At 36.5% G+C, this 26,147-nt stretch overlaps 1 long non-coding RNA gene across 1 annotated transcript; it reads right to left on the bottom strand.

Moving 5' to 3' along the window:
• Nucleotides 1-1,806: 1,806 nt before the first annotated feature.
• On the bottom strand, nt 1,807-9,488 carry LOC129651811 (uncharacterized). Its single transcript, XR_008714328.1, has 3 exons — nt 9,416-9,488; nt 2,809-2,891; nt 1,807-1,856 (listed from the first exon to the last, which is right to left on the bottom strand). It is a non-coding gene; the product is annotated as an uncharacterized LOC129651811 (long non-coding RNA).
• Between the last annotated feature and the right edge of the window lie 16,659 nt (nt 9,489-26,147).

The raw sequence follows: 26,147 nt of genomic DNA, 5'->3' as shown, positions 1-26,147 counted from the left end.
TTGTTTGTTTGTTTGTTTTAGACTACAGGACCTTGATTCCTTGATTCTGGTTCTCAGCTAGTAATCTACTATTCCTCGTTCTTCCACAGGGAAGCATATGCATATAAATGTTTAGAAAAGGGGCCACTTTGAAATCTTAAGTAATTTGAATTCAAACTCTACCAGTCCTTCCTAAATTCTTGGACTATCATGAATGACTAATGTTTGAACTAGTGACAATTCCAGAACCTGGAACCTAGGCCTTCCCAGGCAAAGTATAAGCTTGTAAGACCATCTTATCTTTCTGGAATCATGGACCAAAATAATAATAATAATAATTTTCCAGAAAATACAAAGAGCAGAATAAAAGAAAAAGAGAAATAAGTAAGGAAGAATGCCCTGGTCATCTAAGAGTTTGCACATTTCCACTTATTTCATTAAAATTCATGGAGAAAGGAATCAGATGACCATTTGATCCAAAATCAATTATTTTTATACTCTTGATGAATATACATTTTAATATCTTCAAAACTATATATGTTGGGGTCATTTGATGGTATGCTGAGGAGAAGAAGTTAGCTGTGAAATTCCCTTTATTAGCTGTCTTCTGTGTTTTGTTGTTAGTGTTTTTCTTTAAGTAGTTGGTTCTCTTCTTTATCCAAAGAACTTAACAGCCTATTTACAGTCAATCACGGATCTTTCTTTGTGTATCAAATGAAGGATATCCGAAGAGCTAGAGGATCTCAGCCTACATGTTTTCACACCATTATTCTAGTCTTTAATCATGTTTCAGCTTATCTACCAGGGACTACTGATGCAAATTGTTTAATTTCTGAAAATTTTTATGGGAGAACTTTGATAATATTCCTCCCCAGAGTTACTGAAAGTTGTAAATCATGCAAAAATTCAGTGAAGACACATTATAGACTAGGTTGAGACTATTCAAACTAATGTATTACCTTTATTTATTGTACTCCGTTTTAGTGAGCACAAATTTAGTGTCTGAACAAATTCAAATAAGCTTATGTAATGTGCATTGGAAACTCAAAACAGCAACTACAACATACAGAAAAACAAACAAAACTCAAAATAATTTCCATCCACTTCATAAGTGAAATACCATAGCGCTAAAACATACCTGACATCTCTATACTTTATATTATTATATTTAATTATGACAGAGAAATTTCAGTTTCTTATTGGGGTTTGAAGTGAAAGTTAAGAGTATTAATTTCTCAGTCTTATCTGACTCTTTGCAACCCCATGGACCCCACAGACCCCGTGGACTATAGCCCACCAGGTTCCTTTGTCCATGGAATTCTCCAGGAAAGAATACTAGATATCCATTCCCTTCTCCAGGGGATCTTCCCAACCCAGATTGAACCTGGGTCTACCACCTTTCAGGCAGATTCTTTAATGTCTGAGCCACCAGGGAAACCCATTGGGAGTTTAAGTTTTCTTTTTCCAGTTATGGTTGTCTTCTAGTAGAAACTGTTAGTTCCTTCAGTGATTTTAATATTGGAATATTCTAGAAAAATAACAAGACACATAATATTATCAAAGCACAAGCTACATACTCATAAAATTTTGGAAATACAACGTATAACCAGAATTAAAATGGCCACTGTAGTTAGCTATACATAAGGACAAAGTTTCTTCTAAAATACTATTTCTTAAGCAAAAGTGTTACTCTAGGGAAAACAATATGAACTATAATTTAGGTTCACATTTTTTTTTAACAATCAGGATTTATAATACATGCTTTGCAAAATTTGGAGGAAATATAGAGAAATTGGAATCTAAAACAGAAGATTTTCTTACTTTCTAATTTCAACAGAATGCCTGTGAATTGCTGCTAGTTGTCTGGAGTTTATAACCTGTGAAATTAAAAGTAAATTGAGTTTGGGAGTTGGGGAGCTGTATTATTTAAACGTTTAAAAATTGCACATGCATTATTTTCATTTAAAAGTATTCTAGCTTTCAGAAAGATTTACATTAGTAGGATTTGGACTGTGTCACTGTGTCTTAACCAGACTGACACCAACCACAACACTATCTATTAAGAGAATTCCTTAGCACTTTTGGGCTTTCCATTCCTTGTGATAATATCTTACTAGTGTAAAGATAGGGCATCAGGCAAGATATTCTCTTATGGCACTTCAAACTCTGAAGTTTTAATTTCAGCATTGTTTATTCCAGGAAAAATAGTGTAGCTCAAACATTTTCAAATATGAATTGATTCAATAACTCATATCAATGTACTTATCAAAATGAATTAACTTACTGCATTTACTTTAAATATCAGAAAGAGAACACTTCAAATTATTAATACTAGTTACCATTTAGGAGTGAGATTAGACAGTGAGAAATGAGAAGGACTGTTTTTCTTTAAAAATTTGGGTACTGTGCATATACTTTAATAAAATCCATGCTTTAATATGTAAGATTATATAAATGAAACATATGGTAAAATTATATATATTTAAAGGTTCAATTGGATGAAATTTATATTATCTTTATTGTTCTTCTTTCCTAAGAACTTTATCATGAAAGAAATGATGCTTTCATTAGCCTTTCTCATCATTTTGCCCTCAAAGAAAAACAAACTTACAAACAAAGAGTAGGTACATGTTTCTATTCATACCTTGCTTTTTCTTAATTTTTAACATCTTCAGGCACTTAATTGACCTGCATAATTTCAGAATAAAACATCTTTGTTTAACTTTTCTCCTGTTGCACTTGAAATTCACTGAGAAATATCTATCAAATATAGTCAAAAAGTGGATTAAAGTAGAAAAAAGAATCTGGGAAGGAAATATTTTTTCTTACCTACCATAACTGACATCATTAAGGGAGTCTGTTAAGTCAAAGCTTTACTTGTTTTGAGCTGGAGCAACTCCTATCCCAGTGCCCTGTAAAAATAAAAGAAGAAAAAAGGCACTGAAATCTCTCTACCAGAAAAAGAAGTGATGAAGATCCAAGAGTTTTCCCTTCTAGACATGTGCTTTTGCTGTCAGAAATGTAGCTGACTCTGCAGTCTGAGATTTTTCTAAGTATCCCATACTGAGAACTCCTGAAACCGGAATTACCAGTTTTGCCTACAGATCATTGACCATGTTATAGTACCCTTGCTCCTTCATAAGACTTTTAAAATATCAGTTTAGCTGTTCTAGTAGTCTGGCAAGCCTTCTGTGGTCCTTAGAACTTGTTATCAATCCCCCTGATAGCAACTGGACTTACAAATGTAGTTATAAGCATTATTGTTCTAAGAGACTTCTTTCTCTTTAGTTCTGATGGGCTTTCTAAGGGTCTGCAGAAATGAGGAGACTGCTTAAGTAAGAAATAGTTACTGAAAGGGAGAAAAGAGATAAAAGAGTGCCAGATAGAAAGAAATGGGTTGGCCTTCTTAGCTATGTCCTATTTACCTTTACTAAGCTATTTGAAAGAAGTGAAATTAATTTTAGTACTCTTTATGACATTCTTCCACTCTGCTTTATCCTCTCAAAATGTATCCTGATTAACATATTTTAGTTATAAAGCCAGCACAGCTTAAACTTCTTTGAAAGAACAAGTCCAAAGTTATTTATTTTTTCTTTATATGTGTGTGTGTACTCAGTTGTGTCTGACACCTTGTAAGCCCATGGACTGTAGCCTGCCAGGCTCCTCTATCCATGGAATTTTCCAGGCAAGAATACTCGAGTGGGTTGCCATTTCCTTCTCCAGGGGTTCTTCCCAACTCAGGGATTGAACATGTAGCCCCTGTGTCTCCTGGGTTAGCAGGTGAATTCTTTGCCACAGCAACACCCAGGAAGTCCTTTTTCTTTATTAAGTTAATATTCATTAAGGACCAAAACACTGTTCCAAACATTACTTTGGATAATGGGGAAAAGAGAGGAGTTGAACCTCTGTTCACAAATAACTTCATCTCCAAGAACAAGTCATGATAATAACATTTCTTGGTTGTATTTCCATTGATTTGTTTGGATACATGATTTTACTTTCCACCTAATTGCGTGGCAGGTAACTCTTAAATTATAAGGAATTGTGATGTATGTGTTCTTTTATAACTTAGTTTCTGGGTGAAACATTTTAAGACTATTATTTCTATATGTGAAAGAAAAAACTTGGTATTAGATTTTTATATTTCTGGAGATTTAAAAGCCCATTAAAATAATGCTTCTTTGTACTACATATAGAAAAATGCTAAAGATTACACCAGAAATTTACTAGAGCTCATCAATGAATGCACTAATGTTTCGGGATATAAAATTAATACACAGAAATCCCTTGCATTCCTATACACTAACAATGAAAAATCAGAAAGGGAAATTAAGGAAACAATTCCATTCACCATTTCAGCATAAATAATAAAATACCTAGGAATTACTCTACCTAAAAGAGACTAAAGATCTGTATGCAGAAAGCTATAAGATACTGATGAAAGAAGTCAAAGATGACACAAACAGATGGAGAGATACACCACGTTCTGGACAGGAAGATTCAACTCTGTTACCCAAAGCAAGCTACCAATTCAATGCAATCCCTGTTAAACCACCAGTGGTATTTTTCACAGAACAAGAACAAAAATTTTCACAATTTGCATGGAAACACAAAAGACCCCGAATAGCGAAAGCTATCCTGAGAAAGAAAAATAGAGCTGAAAGTATCAACTTTCCTGTCTTCAGACAATACTACAAAGCTACAGTCATCAAGCTAGTATAGTACCAGCACAAAAGCAGAAATATGGACCAATGGAATAAGATTGAAAGCCCAAAGAAAAGCCCATGCATAAAGAGATGACTTATCTTTGACAAAGGAGATGACAGTATACAACAGAGAAAAGACTGCCTCTTTAATAAATGGTGCTGGGAAAACTTTACAGCCACAAGTAAAAGAATGAAACTGGAATACTTCCAAACTCCATACAAAAAAATAAACTCAGAATGGATTAAATATTTAAATATAAGGCCAGACACTATAAATCTCTTAGAGGAAAACATAGGCAGTATATTCCTTGACATAAATCACAGTAAGATCCTCTTTTATCCACCTCCTAGAGCAATGGAAATAAAAGCAAAAATAAACAAATGGGATTTAATTAAACTTAAAATGTTTTGTACATCAAAAGAAACAATAAACAAGATTAAAAGATGATCCCTAGAATGGTAAAAAATAATAGAAAATGAAACCACTGACAGAGTATTAATCTCCAGAATATACAAGTAGCTCATGCAGCTCAATATCTGGAAAACAAAAAGCCCAACCAAATAATGGGCAGAAGACCAAAACAGACATTTCCATAAAGACAACAATCAGATGGCCAATAAACACATGAAAAGATGCTCAACACCACTAATTGTTCAGTTCAGTTCAGTCACTCAGTCGTGCCCGACTCGTTGCGACCCCATGAATCGCAGCAGGCCAGACCGCCCTGTCCATCACCAACTCCCAGTGTTAGTTCTAAAAGGTCTTGTAGGTCTTCATAGAACTGTTCAACTTCAGCTTCTTCAGCATTACTGGTTGGGGCATAGATTTGGATTACTGTGATATTGAATGGTTTGCCTTGGAAATGAACAGAGATCATTCTGTAGTTTTTGAGATTGCATCCAAGTACTGCATTTTGGACCCTTTTGTTGACCATGATGGCTACTCCATTTCTTCTAAGGGATTCCTGCCCGCAGTAGTAGATATAATGGTTATCTGAGTTAAATTCACCCATTCCAGTCCATTTTAGTTCGCTGATTCCTAGAATGTCGAGGTTCACTCTTGCCATCTCTTGTTGACCACTTCCAGTTTGCCTTGATTCATGGACCTGACATTCCAAGTCCCTATGCAATATTGCTCTTTACAGCATTGGACCTTGCTTCTATCACCAGTCACATCCACAACTGGGTATTGTTTTTGCCTTGTCTCCATCCCTTCATTCTTTCTGGAGTTATTTCTCCACTGATCTCCAGTACCATATTGGGCACCTATTGACCTGGGGAGTTCCTCTTTCAGTATTCTATCATTTTGCCTTTTCATACTGTTCATGGGGTTCTCAAGGCAAGAATACTGAAGTGGTTTGCCATTCCCTTCTCCAGTGGACCACATTCTGTCAGACCTCTCCACCATGACCTGCCCATCTTGGGTGGCCCCACAGGCGTGGCTTAGTTTCATTGATTTAGACAGGGCCGTAGTCCTAGTGTGATTAGATTGACTAGTTTTCTGTGAGTCTGATTTCAGTGTGTCTGCCCTCTGATGCCCTCTTGCAACACCTACCTTCTTACTTGGGTTTCTCTTTCCTTGGACATGGGGTATCTCTTCACCGGCACCCCTCCTACTTTGAACTAATTGTTAGAGCAATGCACTAATTGTTAGAGCAATGAAAATCAAAACTACAATGAGATATCACCTCACACTAGTCAGAATGGCCACCATAAAAAATATCTATATGCAATAAATGCCAGAGAACATGTGGAGAAAAGGGAACCCTCCTACATTGTTGATGGGAATGTAAATTGATATAGCCATTATGGAGAACTAATATGGAGATTGCTTAACCAGGAATAGGAATAAATCCACCGTATGACCCAGCAACCCCACAACTTAGCGTATATCCTGAGAAAACCACAATTCTAAAAGACACATGTACTCCAAGTTTCATTGCAGCACTGTTTACAACAGCCAGGACATGGAAGTGACCTAGATGTCCATCAACACATAAATGGATAAAGAAAATGTTGTGCATATATAAGATGGGAGGTTACTCCGCCATAAAAAAAGAATAAATGTTAGTCAATTCTAATGAGGTAGACAAACCTAGAACCTGTTATACACAGTGAAGTAAGTCAGAAAGAGAAAAATAAATATTGTATATCAAGGCATATATATAGAATCTAGAAAAATGGTCTTGATAAACCCATTTGCAGGGAAAGAATGGAGACACAGATGCAGAGACACAGTCTGGGAGGGAGAGAGTAGGAGGGATGGAGAAAGTAGCACAACAGAAAAAGGACACAGTGTGGGAGGGACTTGTAGACACAGTGAGGGAGGGAGACAGTTGGATGAATGGAAAAAGTAGCATCAACATATATACACTACCATGTGTAGAATGAATAGCTGGTGAGATGTTGCTGTATAACTCAGGGAGCCCAGTCAGGTGCTCTGTAATGACCTAGAGGGGTGAGATGGGGGTGGGGGAGAGGAGGAAAGCTCTAGAGGGGGTGGATATATGTATAATTATGACTGATTCATGTTGGTCTGTGGTAAGAACCAACACAACATTGTAAAAGTAGAAAAACAATCAAAAAGAGAAAAAAATAATGTTAAAAATAAAAATTAGGGGAAGCCAGTTGAGGGATATAAGGAAACTTTTTAAAATTATTTTTGCAACTTCCTTATAAATCTAAAGTTAGTTCAAAATAGCAAGTTTCCTAGGAGAAAAAAAAATATACATTGCACAGCACAGGAATATAGCCAATCTTTGATAATAACTTTAAATGGACTATAATTTATAAAATTTTGAACCTGTAAAATTTTGAATTAAAATTAAATTTTAATTAAATTAAAATTAAAATTTTGAATCTATAAAATTTTCAGCTGTACTATGTTGCACAGTTGAAAATAATAATATAATATTATCTACTATATATCAACTTTAAATTAAAAAAAAAGTAGAAAACAAATTATACTGCTAAATGAGCTGAAGCTGATTTACAATTAGTTTACCTATTTCAAAACAAATGCTAATTAGTGGCAAGAAAAGGGACACTGAGCCACAGAAGTAAACCAGACTGAGATTAATGTGGAGAGTTAGCTCACATTAGTTACTTTCCTCTACTGAAGAAAAAGAAAAGAAAAGAAAAAAAAAGAATTCTTGAATATAAAGAACATAAGAATCATGTGAACAGTTTTCAAATGGGAATATCCAAGCCCCAGTCCTGATGAGTCTGATTTTATCATCTTGGTAACTGCCACCTCCCCCATTTTTTTTTTTTTTGCCAGCTTTATTGAGATATATTTGACATGTAATATTGTACAAGGTTGGTATACAATGTGATAATTTGATACATATATATATTGCAAACTGTTAACCAGAATAAGGTCAATTAACAAATTCTTTACCTTGCACAATTAGCATCTATGTTTGTTTGTTTGTGTGTGTAGAACGTTCAAGATTTCTAAGCAACTTTCAAGTGTATAGTACACACTATTAATTTATATTCACTATTCTGTACATCACATCCCTGGCACTTGCTCATATGTAATTAGAAGTTTGCACCCTTCTGATGAAGTTCATTTGAAGACCAGTGTTAAGGTGCCCCCCTTTTTTTTTTTTTGTAATTTTAATTGGAGGCTAATTACTTTACAATATTGTGGTGGTTTTTGTCATACATGAGGTACACTATTAAGTGCCTCTTGAGCACCAGCTGTGAAAACCTATGTGAGTATGTGAGTCAGGAGGGATTAGCTGAGGAGGAAACTTGAGTCACATAGTTTCCTGGACCTTAGTACCTGGGATTTATTCTGAAGGTTAGTGGAAGTCCACTAAAGGCCCCTCTGGTAATTTAATTCTGCCATTCTGCTTTCTGATCTTCCGCTCAACTGTTTTCAATTTTTATATGTCATCTAGTATTATCTGCACTCAGAAAATGAGGAGACAGACACAGAGAGGGAGGGATGGTAGAATTTTCTTATATTTACATAAAGTCACTGGATACCTCCTTGTCTTCCCTCCATCTCTACCTCCCCCTTGTTTGGCCTATAATAACAACAACTAACACTGAAAAAAAATAAAGTGTTGCTTCTTCAAATATTCATATTATCATAAATTAAAAACTTTCCTAAAATTACCTTGAATTAGTAGACACTTACAAAGTAAGAAGAACATTGAATCAGGACATATGTCATTTTATGGTAATTTTAAATCTCTGGCACTAAAAATACCAGTGTGGCCATGATTTGATACCTAATTAATTTACCTTTGAATTGTAAGGTCCAATTTTAACAGGAATAAGCGATGATGACTTAACATGAGAGACTATCAATATTTAACATAATAGAGTTTACATTATAGTTTTAGAAACAATTCTAGATTATTTATTTGTCTGAAGGGATAGATGCAGTTTGAAATTAATGAGTTGTCCAATATCTGACCTATTTGTGGGCACCAGGAGAGATGTATATTTTTGTCCCTTAAAGAAGAGCTGATTTTAAAGGGCTATATTTTAAAATTTGTCATTGGCTGGGGTTGGTTGTCGGATGCAAGAAACTAAACTTCAGCTAAAAATTTAATATGTGCAATGCTTAAGTAAGAACAATGGAAATATATAATTTACAAGGTACTATTTTATACATCATATTTTATCCTCACTATAACCTTGTAAGATGTGTCATTGCTCTGTGCAAATAAAGAAATGAAAAAAATGAGTATTACAAAGGTCAATTTACTTACCAAAGCATAGATATATCAGTCTGAAATATATGATTCAAAATCAACTCTTCTGACTCCAAATTCCATCTCCTTTTATAAATATCTGTGTGTGAGGTTCACATAATAAATCACATGTTAGTTGTTCCTGTTCTCTTGCCTGGCAACAATAAAGACACATTTGTGGAAGTATGAAATATGACACTATTCAAATAAGTTTATATGCCAATCAAAATATAATTACATCATTTTTGAAAAGTAATGGCATTTATAACTATAATTTAATAATTATATAATATTTTGAAATTATATTTGAAAAATTAATGATATATTATCTAAACTATGCAAATTGAATTCAAGCTGAGGTATTTAAAATCCTGAAAGATGATGCTGTTAAAATGCTGCACTCGATATGTCAGCAAATTTGGAAAATTCAACAGTGGCCACAGGACTGGAAAAGGTCAGTTTTCATTCCAATCCCAAAGAAGAGCAATGCCAAAGAATATTCAAACTATGGTGCAATTCTGTTCATTTCACATGCTGGCTAGTTATGCTGAAAGTCCTTTAAGTTAAGTTTCAGCAGTATGTGAAACAAGAAACTCCGTAGGTTCAATCTGGGTTTAGAGGAGTCAGAGGAACCAGAGATTAAATTGCCAGCATTGCTGGATGATAGAGAAAGCAAAGGAATTCCAGAAAAAACCATCTACTTCTGCTTCATTAACTACACTAAAGCTTTTAACTGTGTGGATCACAGCAAACTAGAAAATTCTCAAAGAGATGGGAGTACTAGACCACCTCATCTGTCTCCTGAGGAACCTATATGTTTGTCAAGAAGAAACAGAACTGGAGATGGAGAAGTTGACTGGTTCAAAACTGGCAAAGGGGTATGTAAAGGCTATTTATTGTCACCAGGTTTATTTAACTAATATGCAGAATACATCATGCAAAACGTAAAGCTGGATAAATCAGAAACTGGAATCAAGTTTGCCAGGAAAAATATCAACAGCCTCAGAGAAGCAGATGATACTACCCTAAAAGCAGAAAGCAAAGAGGAACTAAAGAGCCTCTTGACAAAAATGAAACAGGAGAGTGAAAAATCTGGCTTAAAACTCAACATTTAAAAAATGAAGATCACGGTATCTGGTACAATCACTTCATAGCAAATAGATGGGGAAAAAGTGGAAGCAGTGACAGATTATATTTTCTTTGGCTTAGGACTGCAGTCATGAAATTAAGACACTTGTTCTTTGGAATGTAAATTATGACAAACATAGACAGCATTAAAACAAGTACTAAAAAGCAGAGACATCACTTTGCTGACAAAAGTCCATATAGTCAAAGCTATGATTTCTCCAGTAGTCATATATGGATGTGAGAGTTGGACCATAAAGAAGACTGAGAGCCAAAGAATTCATGCTTTTGAACTATGATGCTGAAGAAGACTCTATAGAGTCCATTGGATTCCAGGAGACAAAATCAGTCAAGCCTAAAGGAAATCAATCTTGATATTCCTTGAAAGGACTGATGCTGAAGCTGAAGTTCCAATACTTTGGCCAACTGACAGGAAAAGCTGACTCAGTGGAAAAGATCTCAATGCTGGGAAAGTTCAATTCAGTCACTCAGTCATGTCCGACTCTTGCAACCACATGGACTGCAGCACACCAGGACTCCCTGTCCATCACCAACTCCCAGAGTTTGTTCAAACTTGAGTCTATTAAGTTGGTGATGCCATCCAACCTTCTAATCCTCTGTTGTCCCCTACTCCTCCAGCCTTCAATCTTTCGAGCATCAGGATCTCTTCAAATGAGTCAGTTCTACTCATCTGATGGCCAAAGTATTGGAGTTTCAGCTTCAGCATCAGTCCTTCCAATGAATAGCCAGGACTGGTTTAATTTAGGGTGGGCTGGATGGATCTGCTTGAGAGTCCAAGGGACTCTCAAGAGTCTTCTCCAACATCAAAGTTTGAAAGCATCAATTCTTCAGTGCTCAGCTTTCTTTATAGTCCAACTCTCACATGCATACATGACTACTGGAAAAACCATAGCTTTAACTAGATGGACCTTGTTGGCAAAGTAATGTGTCTGCTTTTTATATGCTTTCTATGTTGGTCATAACTTTTCTTTCAAGGAGCAAGCATTTTTTGATTTCATGGCGGCAGTCACCATCTGCAGTGATTTTGGAGGCCCCCCCCCAAAAAAAAGTTTGACACTGTTTCCACTGTTTCCCCATCATGTTTTGCCATGAAGTGATGAGTCCAGATACCATGATCTCAGTTTTCTGAATGTTGAGTTAAGCCAACATCATCTTTTAGGATTTGATACAGCTCAACTGGAATTTCATCACCTCCACTAGCTTTGTTCGTAATGATGCTTCCTAAGGCCCACTTGACTTTGCATCCAAGATGTCTGGCTCTAGGTGTGTGATCACATCATCATGATTATCTGGGTCATGAAGATCTTTTTTGTATAGCTCTTCTGTGTATTGTTGCCACCTCTTCTTTTTATCTTCTGCGTCTGTTGGGTCCATACCATTTCTGTCCTTTATTGTACCCATCTTTATGTGAAATGTTCCCTCCCTTGGCATCTCTAATTTTCTTGAAGAGATCTCTAGTCTTTCCCATTCTATTGTTTTCCTCTATTTCTTTGCACTGATCACTGAATAAGGCTTTCTTATTTCTCTTTGCTATTATTTGGAACTCTGCATTCAGATAGATACATCTTTCCTTTCCTCCTTTGCTTTTTATTTCTCTTCCTTTCTAAGCTATTTGTAAAGCCTCCTCAGACAACCATTTTGCTTTTTTGCACTTCTCTTTCTTGGGCATGGCCTTGGCCCATGACCTCTGTCCATAATTTTTCAGGCTTTCTGTCTATCAGATCTAATACCTTGAATCTGTTTCTCATGTCCACTGTATAATCATAAGGGATTTGATTCAGGTCATACCTGAAAGGTCTAGTGGTTTTCCCTACTTTCTTCAATTTATGTCTGAATTTGGCCATAAGAAGTTTATGATCTGAACTGCAGTCAGCTCCCAGTCTTGTCTTTGCTGACTTTATAGAGCTTCTCCTTCTTTGGCTGCAAAGAATATAATCAATCTGATTTAGGTATTGACCATCTGGTGATGTCCATGTGTAGAGTCTTCTCTTGTTGCTGGGAAAGATTGAAGGCCAAAGAGAAGGGAGTGGCAGTGGATGAGATGGTTAGATGGTATCAGTGTCTCACAAAACACGAATTTAAGCAAACTGAGCAAATTCAGGGAGATAGTGAAGAACAGGGAAGCCTGGCATGCTACAGTCCATAGGGTTGCAAAGAGTCAGACAGAGCTTAGTGAGTGAACAGGAACAACAGCAACTAAACTATGCGTAGGATACCAAAGAAACAGTCTTTCTTCTTCAATGCAGTCAATGCAGTCACTCAGTCGTGTCTGACTCTTTGGACCCCAGGGCCTGAAACATGCCAGGCTTCCCTGTCCATCACCAACTCCACAAGCTTGCCCAAACGCCTGTCTGTTGAGTCAGTGATGCCATCCAACATTCTAATCTTCTGTTGTCCCCTTCTCCTCCTGCCTTCAGATATTTCCCTGCATCAAGGTCTTTTTTAATGAGTCAGCTTTTCTCATCAGGTGGCCAAAGTATTGGAACTTCAGCTTCAGCATCATTCCTTCTGCTCACTATTCAGGATGAATTTTCTTTAGGATTTACTGGCTGAGTCTCCTTGCAGTCCAAAGGACTCACAAGAGTCTTCTCCAGCACCACAATATAAGCATCAATTTTTCAGTGCTCAGCCTTCTTTATGGTCCAATTCTTATATCTGTACATGACTACTGAAAAACCAGAGCTTTGACTAGATGGACATTTGTTGGCAAAGTAATGTCACTCCTTGTTCATGTGCTGTCTAGATTTGTCATAACTTTTCTTCCAAGGAGCAAGTGTCCTTTAATTTCATGGCTGCAGTCACCATCTGCAGTGATTTTGGAGCCCAGGAAAAGAAAGTTTGCCACTCTCTCCATTTTCCCATCCATTTGCCATGAAGTGATGGAACCTGGTGCCATGATCTTAGTTTTTGAATGCTGAGTTTTAAGCCAGCTTTTTCACTCTCATCTTTTACTTTCTCCAAGAGACTCTTTAGTTCCTCTTCGATTTCTGCCATAAGGGTGGTGTCATCTCTATATCAGAGGTTATGATACTTCTCCTGGAAATCTTGATTCCAGCTTGTGCTTCATCCAGCTCAGCATTTCTCATGATATATTCTGCATAGAAGTTAAATAAGCAGGGTGACAATATACAGCCTTGACGTATCTGTTCCCAATTTGGAAGCAGTCCCACTGTTCCATGTCTGGTTCAACTGTGGCTTCATGACTTGCATACAGATTTCACAGGGGGCAGGTAAGATGGTCTGGTGTTACAATCTCTTGAAGAATTTTCCACAGTTTTTTTTTTTTATTATCCACACAATCAAAGGCTTTGGTAAAGGCAATAAAGCAGAAGTAGATATTTTTCTGGAACTCCCTTGCTTTTTTCAACGATCCAGTGGATTTTGGACATTTGATCTTTGGTTCCTCTGCCTTGTCTAAATCCAGCTTGAACATCTGGAAGTTCTTGGTTCACATACTGTTGAAACCTGGCTTGGAGAATTTTGAGCATTACTTTACTAGCGTGCGAGATGAGTACACTTTTGCAATAGTTTGAACACTCTTTGGCATCACCTGTCTTTGGGATTGGAATGAAAACTGACCTTTTCCAGTCCTGTGGCCACTGCTGAGATTTCCATATTTGCCAGAATATTGAGTGCTGCACTCTCTCAGCATCAACTTTTAGGATTTGAAATACCTGAACTGGAATTCCATCACCTCCACTAGCCTTGCTCACAGTGTTACTTCCTAAAGCCCACTTGAATTTGCATGCAAGATGTCTGGCTCTAGGTGAGTGATCACACCATCATTGTATCTGGGTCATTAAGATCTTTTTTGTGTGTGTAGTTCTTCTTTGTATTCTTGCCACCTCTTCTTAATATCTTCTGCTTCTGTTAGGTCCATACCATTTCTGTGCTTTATTGTGACCATCTTTGTATGAAATGTTCCCTGGTAACTCTAACTTTCTTAAGGAGATCTCTAAACTTTCTCACGCTATTATTTTCCTATATTTCTTTGGATTGATCACTTAGGAAGGCTTTCTTCTCTTTCTTTGCTATTCTTTGGAACTCTGCATTCAGATGGACACATCTTTCCTTTGCTCCTTTAGCTTCTCTTTTTTCTCAGCTATTTGTAAGGTCTCCTCATACAACCATTTTTCTTTTTGCATTTCTTTTGCTTGGATATGGTCTTGAGCACAACCTCCTGTACAATATCACACCCTCTGTCCATAGTTCATCAGGTACTCTGTCTATCAGATCTAATCCCTTGACTCTATTTATCACTTTCACTATATAATCATAAGGGATTTGATTTAGGTAATGGTCTAGTGGTTTCCCCCACTTTCTTAAATTTAATCTGAATTTGGCAATAAGGAGTTCATGTTATGAGCCACAGTCAGCTCCCAGTCTTGTTTTTGCTGACTGTATAGAGCTTTTCCATCTTTGGCTGCAAATAATATAATCAATCTGATTTCAGCATTGACCACCTGGAGATGTCCATGTGTAGAGGTGTCTTTTATATTGTTAGAACAGGGTTGCTATGACCAGCGTGTTCTCTTGGCACACCCTGTTAACATTTTCCTTGCTTCATTGAGTATTCCAAGACCTAACTTGCCTGTTACCCCAGGTATCTCCTGACTTGCTACTTTTGCATTTCAGTTTCCTATGCTGAAATGGACATCCTTTTCTGGTGTTACTTGTACAAGTCTTATAGGTCATCATAGAACAGTTCAACTTCAGCTTCTTCAGCATTAGTGGTTGGGGCATAGACTTGGATTACTGTAATATTTAATATTTTCCCTTAGAAGTGAACAGAGATCATTCTATCATTTTTGAGAGTGTACCCAAGTACTTCATTTCAGACTCTCTTGTTGACTACAAGGGCTACTCCATTTCTTCTAAGGGATTCTTGCCCTTAGTAGTAGATATAATGGTCATCTGAATTAAATTCACCCATTCCAGTCCATTTTAATTCACTGATTCATAAAATGTCAATGTTCCCTCTTTCCATCTTCTGTTTGACCACTTCCAATTTACCTTTAATGGACTTAACATTCCAGGTTCCTATGCTGTGTTGTTCTTTACAACATCAGACTTTACTCCATCACCAGTCACAGCCACACCTGGGTGTTGTTTTGCTTTTGGCTCCATCTCTTCACTCTTTCTGGAGTTATTTTCCACTCTTCTCCATCAGCATATTTGTCACCTACCAACCTGAGGAATTCATGTTTCAGTGTTATATCTTTTTGCTTTTCATACTGTTCATGGGGTTCTCAAGGCAAGAATACTGAAGTGGTTTGCCATTCTCTTCTCCAGTGGACCATGTTTTGCCAGAACTCTCTACCATGTCCCATCAGTCTTGAGAGGTCCTATACAGCATGGCTCATAGTTTCATGGAGTTAGACAAGGCTGTGATCCATGTGATCAGTTTGGTAAGTTTTCTGCAATTGTGGTTTTCATTCTATCTCCCCTCTGATGGATAAGGATAAGAGGCCTGTGGAAACTTCCTTATGGGAGAAACTGACTCTGGGGGAATCTGGATCTTGTTTTGATGGGTGGAGCCATGCTCAGTAAATCTTTAATCCAATTTTCTGTTGATGGGTGCCTCTGTTCCCTTTACAACAACCTGTTTTTCCCTCCCTTTTATTTGGCCTGAGGCCAAACTATGGCAGAGGTAATGTGAAACTTATGCACTCACTGTTGTGTTTGGTGCCCCTGACCCCACAGCATGCCACTGTCAAGCCACACCTCTGCCAGAGACTCCCAGACACTACAGACAGTACCTCGTGTGACAGTGCTCCTTTCTTCTGGCTGCTAGTGCACAAGGTTTTGTTTGTGCCTTCCAAGAGTTTTTTTCCCCTGCCCTGTGGAAGTTCTATAATCAAATCCCCCTAGCCTCCAAAGTCAAATTCCCTGGGGATTTTCAGTCCCTTTGCCAGATCCCCAGGTTGGAAAATCTGTTGTGGGTCCTAGAACTTTCTTAACAATGCAAGAATTTCTTTGATATAATTGTTCTGCAATTTGTGGGTCATCTGCTTGGTGGCTCTGTGGTGGGGCCAATAGTGACCTCCTCTAAGAAGGCTTATGCCACACACTGCATGTCCCAGGTCTGCTGCAGGCAGGCCATTGCTGACCTGTACTACTGCAGGAGACACTCAAACACTCAAAGGTAGGTCTGGCTAAGTCTCTGTGGGTCTCTGGGTCCTGGTGCACACAAGATTTTGTTTGAGCCCTACAAACATCTCTGGTAGGTATGTGGTTTCATTCCAAATGCCATTTCATTCCTCCTACTGTCTTACTGGGGCTTCTCCTTTGCCCTTGCACATGAGGTTAGGAAGCAGAAAATGTAGTCAGAGATGTTAAACCTAAACACATAAAGACTAAAATAAACATTATTTAGCAAAACAATTTAATTTTTCATAGACAGAAGAAAATTATTATTGCATAAATCATAACTTTTTTTGTTTGTTTTTTATTTTTGTCTCCCTTCCCATTCTATTTAACCACGTGTTAGGATATCTTAAGACAGAAGAACCAAAAGGATATGTAGACATCCTAATGTCTTGGGTAGATTTTCATTTCTTTATTTCATTGGACTGATTCATACTATAACTATCCAGTTTTTTTTTTTCTACTTTTGAGCCTTCATCAGATCATGGCCTTTATACATTTTTTTAGAGATTTCATTTCCCATTTCCAATTTCTGCTTTAGTGCCATTATAATGTCAGCACTTTTCTCAACATTGATGATAGGTGCATGGATCCAGATGTCATTTAAGTCCATATTCCTATGATCTACTTAATAATTGCTGAACATAACAAGAGCATTGGGAAGATTTTACCAGAACAAAAGGTAAAGATGGGCTTATTAACTTCATCATATCTGATTAGTTTTTCTTTTCTACTTCCTTCTGATGCTCATCCCTCCCTACATCCATTCATCCTCTGTCCTCTCTGGTAAAGAGATGTAGATAATTTGAGGAATCATTATGAGGGAGATAAAACTGGCTTTCAAAAGTGTAGTCTGAAAAAGGTTTTATGAGTTAAAGACATAAAATACAAGTTTTGCTTAAGATACTAGTTTAAGATATTATTTGTAACCCCCAAGAAAATAGCTAATAAGATAGACTATAAAGGAAATGACAGGGAATCAAAAGTATACACTAAAAATTAGAAAAGAAGAAAACAATGGAAGTGAGTAACAAAAATAATGTAAGATATATAGAAAAACCATAAACAAAATGGCAGAAGAAAATGTAAGAGCGTATATACAGAGACTTGGAAAAGACCCTAATGCTGGGAAGGATTGGGGGCAGGAGGAGAAGGGGACGACAGAGGATGAGATGGCTGGATGGCATCACTGACTCGATGGATGTGAGTCTCAGTGAATTCCGGGAGATGGTGATGGACAGGGAGGCCTGGCGTGCTGCAATTCACGGGGCTGCAAAGATTCAGACACGACTGAGCGACTGAACTTAATTGAAGTGAACAGTGACTTGGGACAGAGAATGGAGTATAAAGATGTTTTACCTTTAAATTCCCTTTAATGTTTTATTTGTATGTTTTTATAATGAGCTAGATTCGGTTCATTTTCAGAATAGCATAGATTTATATAAATAAATAAAAATGTTGGTAGGCTAAATACTAGTCTTGGTATCATGTATAGATCTAAATGAGCAAAGTATTAAATTGTTTATTCCTTCTCCAACCATTAGAAAACAACATCCAGTAGAATTTTCTTTAATTTTTTTTTTTCCTAATTAAAGTTGACCATTGAACAACATGTGTTGAAGTTGTACAGGTCCACTTAAATGCAGAAATTGTTTTTTCCCAATAAATACTTACTATTGCTGTAGTGTTAGTCACTCAGTTATGTCTGAATCTTTGTGACCACATGAACTATATCCTGCCAGGCTCCTCAGTTTTCTCCAGGCAAGAACACTAGATTGGGTAGCCACTGCCTTCTTCAGGGTATCTTCCCAACACAGGGATCAAACCTGGTCTCCTGCATTGCAGGCAGATTTTTCACCTTCTCAGCCACAAGGGACGACCTAATACTTATTATAGTACTACTTAATATGAAATTGGTTGAATCTGTGAACTGGAACCAAAGATATGGAAGATTGTAAGTTATAGGTGGATTTTTTTTTACTACAGAGTAATAATTTTTATCCTAACCCTTATAATGTTCAAGGATTAGCTATAGTAAGTAAAAATAAATCTTGGTATAGAAATGAAATTGTATGCAAAGAAGCAAAACTAAAGCACATTAATATATCTTCTAAGAAAGGAAACTAAATCAGTTAGGTCTCAAAATACAAAGCTATTATTTTTCCAATGAAGACAGATTTAAGACGTTGATCACACTAAAACTGTATCAGTTGTTTATTGCTTTTACAAATTCTAGAACATTAGTAACATCTCTAATCATCTGCTAAGAAAATTTGTAAATAAAATTTAAATAATGCTTAGAATATAATGTACAAAACTCTTATTACAAAAGTGACTACAGTGTATTGTGTTTGTTTGTTAATAAGAAATATAATCATTTTCCAAAATTTGAATATCCATTATTAGGAAAGATTGAGATTCTGTTAAAATGAGAAAACTAACCAATATGTTTAAATATCAAAATGAATTTGCTGAGATCCAACAATACAGTGAGCTTCTCTTATCTGCTTTAGAGGTAAGCAGTACTGTGCTTATCTCATTCATAGATATGTTTTTTATTTGTGTACTTGTCAGTTCAGTTTAATTCAGTCGCTCAGTCGTGTCCGAGTCTTTGTGACCCTATGAATCGCAGCACACCAGGCCTCCTTGTCCATCACCAACTCCCAGAGTTCACTCAGACTCACGTCCATCGAGTCAGTGATACCATCCAGCCATCTCATCCTCTGTCATCCCCTTCTTCTCCTTCCCCCAATCCCTCCCAGCATCAGAGTCTTTTCCAATGAGTCAACTCTTCGCATGAGGTGGCCAAAGTACTGGAGTTTCAGCTTTAGCATCATTCCTTCCAAAGAAATCCCAGGGCAGATCTCCTTCAGAATGGACTGGTTGGATCTCCTTGCAGTCCAAGGGACTCGCAAGAGTCTTCTCCAACACCACAGTTCAAAAGCATCAGTTCTTCGGTGCTCAGCTTTCTTCACAATCCAACTCTCACATCCATACATGACCACAGGAAAAACCATAGCCTTGACTAGCCAGACCTTTGTTGGCAAAGTACTGTCTCTGCTTTTGAATATGCTATCTAGGTTGGTCATAAGTTTCCTTCCAAGGAATAAGCATAGTTCCCCATATTCAACAAATTATGCAAATGTAAGTTAGTGTATAGTTTTCTTCCCATTCCTAACTTAGACAAGTGGAAGAAAAATGTTCTCAAACTGGTTTGCATAATTCTCTCAAGCCATTCTTGTATTGTTGATAGTACTTCTAATGTTGTATTTACTTGGCCATATGTTAGTAACTGAGATGTTGTGTAATTCCTATGACTAAATATTCTGTGATTTGGAATCTAGCCCTTTACACTGGCCATCCCTTGTCTTCTCTGGGTCCCAGTCTTACATCTGACTTTATAGTATTGACTGACCCTAATAAGGTCAGTGAGATGATTATTATATAAAGACTTCGGAAACTGCATTCCTGTTTTACTATGATTTCTTAAAATTGTGGTAATAATGCCAATATGAGATCTGTACTCTTAACACATTTTTAAGGATATAATACAGTTTTGTTAACAATAGGTATAGTGTTGCACCAAAGACCTCTAGAAGTTATTTATTGTGTATAACTGAATATTTATACCTGTTGTATAACAACTTCCAATATGCTCTTCCCCCAGCCTCAAACAACTTCTACACTTCTACTTTCTGCTTCTATGAGCTTGACTATTTTAGATATTTCATACTGGTAGAATTATGCAGTATTCACCCTTCTATGACTGGCTTAATGTATTTGCCATAATGTCCTCAATGTTCATCCATATTGTCACATATGGCATAATTTCCTTATAAAGCTAGATAATAATCCATTGTAAGTATCTATAATATTTTCTTTATGCATTCAACTATCAGTGGAAATTTAGGTTGATTCTACATCTTGATTATTGCAAGTGGTGCTGCAGTGAACATGGGAGTGCACTCATTTCTTTGAGATCCTGATTTCAATTATTTTTTATAAATAAGTGAGATTGCTGGATCATATGGAAGCTTAATAGCAAACAAACAAATAGCCTGATTAAAAGTGAGCATATAATTTGAATACACATTTCTTCAAAGAATATATACAAGTGGCCAGCAGTATAAGAAAAGATGTACACCAACACTAATCACAGAAATACAAAAAAAAAAAAAAAAAAAAAAAAAACATGATGAGATGTCACCTTACCCCTTTTATTAATAGAATGACTGTTAGCAAAATGACAAAAGAGAACAAGGATGTGGAGAAAAGGGGATGCTTGTGTACAATTGGTGGGAATGTAAATTGGAATACCACTATGGAAGACAGTATGGAAAATCCTAAAAAAAACTTAAAAATAGAACTATCATATGATCCAACAGTCTCTCTTCTGGGTATATAGCCAAAGGAAGTAAAAGCAGGATCTCAAGTATCACCGCCTCATGTTCATAGCAGCATTATTCATAAGAGTCAAAATAAGGAAACAACTAAAGTGTCTATTGATGGATAAATGGATAATGAAAGTATCAAATACATATACAATGGAATATTATTCAACCATGAGAAAGAAAGAAACCCTGCCATATGCAACAACATTGGTGGACTTTAAGGACATCATACTGAATGAAAAAGATCAGAAAGAGAAAGTCTAATATTTATAATATGTTATATATGAAATCTAAAAAAAAAATAAATCATAGAAGTAAGGAGTAGAGGGATGGTTACCAATGGCTGGGGGATGGGAGAAATGGAGGAGATATTGGTCAAAGGGTACAAACTTCCAGTTATAAGATGAATAAGCATTAATTTACAGCATGATGACTATAGACAATGATACTGTATTTTGTATTTGAAAGTTATTAAGGGAGTAAACCTTAAATATTCACACCATAAAATTAAAGTTTTAATTATATGGCAAAAGAGGTCTGTATAGTCAAACCTATGTTTTTTTGTCCCAGTAGTCATGTATGGATGTGAAAGTTGGACCATAAAGAAGACTGAGTGCTCAAGAATTGATGCTTTGGAACTGTGGTATTGAAGAAGACTCTTGAAAGTCCTTTGAACTGCAAGGAAATCAAACCAGTCAATCCGAAAGGAAATCAACCCTGAATATTAATTGGAAGGACTGATGCTGTAGCTGAAGCTCCAATATTTTGGCTATCTGACGTGAAGAGCTGAATCATTAGAAAAGACCCTGATGCTGGGAAAGATTGAAGGCAAGAGGAGAAGGGGACAACAGAGGATGAGATGGTTGGATGGCATCACCAACTCAATGGACATGAGTTTGAGCAGGCTCCGGGAGATGATGAAGGACAGGGAAGCCTGGCATGCTGTAGTCCATGGGGTCACAAAGAGTTGGACACGACTGAGAGACCAAGCAACAACAGTTACATGACAGTGTGGAGGTGTTAGTCAATGCTATGATGATGATCATTTTGCAAAATATAAATGTATCAAATCTATACATTTGAGACCTTAAATGTACCCAATGTTGTATGTAAATTATATCTAAATAACCTGGGTAAAATGTGTACAATTCTAAGACCAGAGATGTTAAACTTTAAAAATTATGGTAATATTTAACTTAGATATGATTTTGTAGCTTATTTGATCGGAGTCATTGTAAGTTCTAATATGCAGAATAGAATATGATTTTAAATTGCAATATCACATTTTTTTTTAATTTAGTCAGAAGTAAGTTCAATTTGCTCTTGACAATGCATCACTTAAAATTTCTAAAATTTAATTAGTCCCAAGAAGCAATACACCACTGAAGCCCTGTAGAGGCACCTCTTTCTTTGAATTTGCCAACTTAAGAACAAGTGCAGAGGAATGTTTAAGGCCAAAGTTTTGTGTCATAATGAAGTTTTGGATAAAATATTAGATCTCATTCCTTTTACTCATCTCTATAATATATATAAAATCAGTAATTCTAGGTTGTGTTGAATGAGGTGACATATGGAAGGAATTTCATATAATCACTAAATTGTTATATGACTGGCACTGTCATTGAAATTTCTTTTAATGCTGAGGGAACCTTATAGCCAAAAGTTAAAACAATATCCATGCAAAACATTAATAGGATGATATTTTCATTCCAGTCTTGCTGTCACCTCTCCTTGTCAAATTTTTTTAGTGCCCCCTGAAAAATCTATGCTTGCTTTTCTCCTAAAAGTCTCAGTTCAAGTTGACTTGTGTAGCCTCTTTGCCCCTGAAACCAGAACAATTCACTGCCCTGTAATATAACAACTTAACTATCATCTTGATTGTCCTGTATCATGACACTAATATTACTTTATATATGTCACTCCTTTGTATTGGTGACTTCTTAAGGCAAGAACTATCCTGCTTATTTTTGCATATAGACATGAAATTCAGTGCAAATGCTAAAAAATTATATACGAGTATAATGCTTCACTACTAATATCAGTAAACATTTTAAGCACCTAGAGCTCCAGGTTGGAGAAGGCAATGGCACCCCACTCCAGTACTCTTCCCTGGAAAACCCCATGGAAGGAGGAGCCTGGAAGGCTACAGTCCATGGGGTCGCTGAGGGTCGGACATGCCTGAGCGACTTCACTTTCACTTTTCACTTTCATGCATTGGAGAAGGAAATGGCAACCCACTCCAGTGTTCTTGCCTGGAGAATCCCAGGGACGGTGGAGCCTCATGGGCTGCCGTCTATGGGGTCGCACAGAATCGGACATGACTGAAGCGACTTAGCAGCAGCAGCAGCAGCAGAGTTCCAGGTATTATTCTAGGTGCTGGGGTATAGTAATCTTCACAGGCATTCTTTCAAAGAGTTTTGCTTTCTTTAGTGGGAGGAAAATACTAAGCACAACAACACAGAAATACATTAGAATTAAATATATTTTCAAATCATATAAAAAGAAAATAAACCAGTATATATGTCCCTAAAATAGGTTGTTTAAAGAAAAATTCTCTGAGATGATATTTGAAATTAGTTCTAGATAATGAGAAAAAACCAACCAACCATTTGTAAGCTCTGGGATAACATGGTCTGAGGCAGAGACAACCACTAATGAAAAAGATTGAAATTTGAAATTATTTTTCAGATTTGGAGGAATTAATTTTTGAAAGGCTATTAAAATTATCTTTTGTTAAAAATTAATTAATTTTAATTCTCTAAATGAAATATTCATAAATGCACATCTTTAATAAGAGAGTGCATTAAGGAAGGGAAGTTCTCTTAAGGATACATTATACTTCTCATTGTCAAAAAGAATGTTAAATAGTAATTAACATACAGAGATTTGGCATTAATGATCTAAATTATGGTCGGTGGATCCAAAGACAGTAATAAAAAAATAGTGACAGTACATTTGAAGCAGTGATTCATTTAAAACTTAGAAACAAGTAGTTTAAAAAAAACCCTCAATTTGTTGTAATCTATGTAAAGTGACACAATAAAGCTGTGAAGAAGATAATGAAGAAAAGGGCATTCTTATAGATAATCAGAGATGTGCTATGGAGATAAGGTAAAATTTTAGAATAGGATACAGAATTAAAACTTCCAATTACTGCCTTAATAATGCAATAAATGTTCTGAATGTCACCCCTATTTGAATTTGAAGGATGAAGGGTGGCATTCATATTGGAAATATGCACCTGTCACAGGGGTTAGTTGCATACATAGCTTTTAAATATTTGTTTAGATTTCTGCCTCTATATGAAGTTTTATCTTTCTCTTTTAAGTTCCTGAGGTAATCAGTATCACTTTTAACACTATGCATTTCCCCCTTATGAATGCAAAGAATATATATCTGTGAACAGTTAAAATTTCCATAAAATCATGGAGATGAGGAAAAAGTTTAGTGCCTAGATGGCTCCTATAGTGAATAAACATTCCCTCAGTTATTCAAGAAATTTCATTTGATCGGAATACATGAATACTTGAGAACTGATGTAAGAATAAGAAAATATTTATCCCACAAGTTGCTGATAGGAGAAGGGAACAATGCTATAGGCTTTGTACTTTCTCTTTCCGGAATCAACTGTTTGTTTGGACACATACTTTTCAATTGGGTGTCATGTTTTTGTTAAATACACTATGACTGAATAGTCTCAATTTTTCTTAATCAGAAAGTAAATGAATTATTAACTTGACAAATGCTAACTCACTTGCACTTATAAAGTACTATCAGATTTGTAATGAGAGTGTTTTTATCACCATATCAAAATTTAAGTTCCAAACCAACTCTGTCTACATTGTGTCTACTATATATACTAGGAATACATTCTCAAGAACATGGGCCATTTGTATACTTACCCATATTCTAGTCTCTAAATGAGCTAGACTTTAGAAAGGCATTGACTCCACAATTAGTGAAAAAATTATTTGGTTAAAAAAGAAAGTTAAAGAGATGAGGTTGTTACAGATTTAAGAATCTGAAGTGGAAAGATTTTAAGCACATGAATAATAAAATATATTTAGAGATGGGATGAAGGTGACAGAAAGAAGGACATGGAGCTTACCTCCTCTCACAAATACCTCAAAAATTCATCTCCCTGTGGAACAGTTCTCACAGAATGCATACTGAGTCCTGGCAGATCTCATACTACAAAAGATGCAAGAAGCATCACCACAAACTGGGTAGGATGAAAGAAAATAAATGAATCAGGACTGGATTTGTATATCTGGGAGGGAGTTGTGACAGAGGAAACGTCCCCCCACCTTGGGAACTCCCTTCACAAGCTGGGAAATCTGCTTGGACAGATAAGGAGCTTCAGAAGTTCAGAGGAGAGTACAGAAGCCAGCTTTCAGAAGGAAAAATATAAAGACTACCACAGATAGTCCTGGCCCCCTTTCTGTACTCCCCAACCTAAGATGCTCTTTGCTGGTGTGTGAAGGGGTTGGGTGCTGAACTCAGGTTTCAACAGACAGATATGGAGAGAGGAATGGATTGGCTGCATGGAGACAGCCCAAAGGGACGAGATTTTAGTCTGGATGCATTCAAGGGTATGCACAGGAAAGAGCCTGGGTGCTCCATAGAAGCCTCATTGTTAAAGAATGTGAAGGACTGCTTTTACAGTGTCCCACAGGTTTTGGGTTGTTGTGTTTTCATTTTCATTCGTTTCTATGCAAATTTTGATTTCTTTTTTGATTTCTTCTGTGATTTGTTGGTTATTCAGCAGCGTGTTGTTCAGCCTCCATATGTTGGAATTTTTAATAGTTTTTCTCTTGTAATTGAGATCTAATCTTACTGCATTGTGGTCAGAAAGAATGCTTGGAATGATTTCTATTTTTTTGAATTTACCAAGGCTAGATTTATGGCCCAGGATGTGATCTATCCTGGAGAAGGTTCCATGTGCGCTTGAGAAAAAGGTGAAATTCATTGTTTTGGGATGAAATGTCCTATAGATATCAATTAGGTCTAACTGGTCTATTGTATCGTTTAAAGTTTGTGTTTCCTTGTTAATTTTCTGTTTAGTT

The sequence above is a fragment of the Bubalus kerabau genome, chromosome 4, assembly GCF_029407905.1.
Source record: "Bubalus kerabau isolate K-KA32 ecotype Philippines breed swamp buffalo chromosome 4, PCC_UOA_SB_1v2, whole genome shotgun sequence".
Taxonomy (NCBI): domain Eukaryota; kingdom Metazoa; phylum Chordata; class Mammalia; order Artiodactyla; family Bovidae; genus Bubalus; species Bubalus kerabau.
The sequence above is the reverse complement of the archived record's forward strand: the minus strand, read 5'-3'. Positions and strand labels throughout refer to the sequence as shown.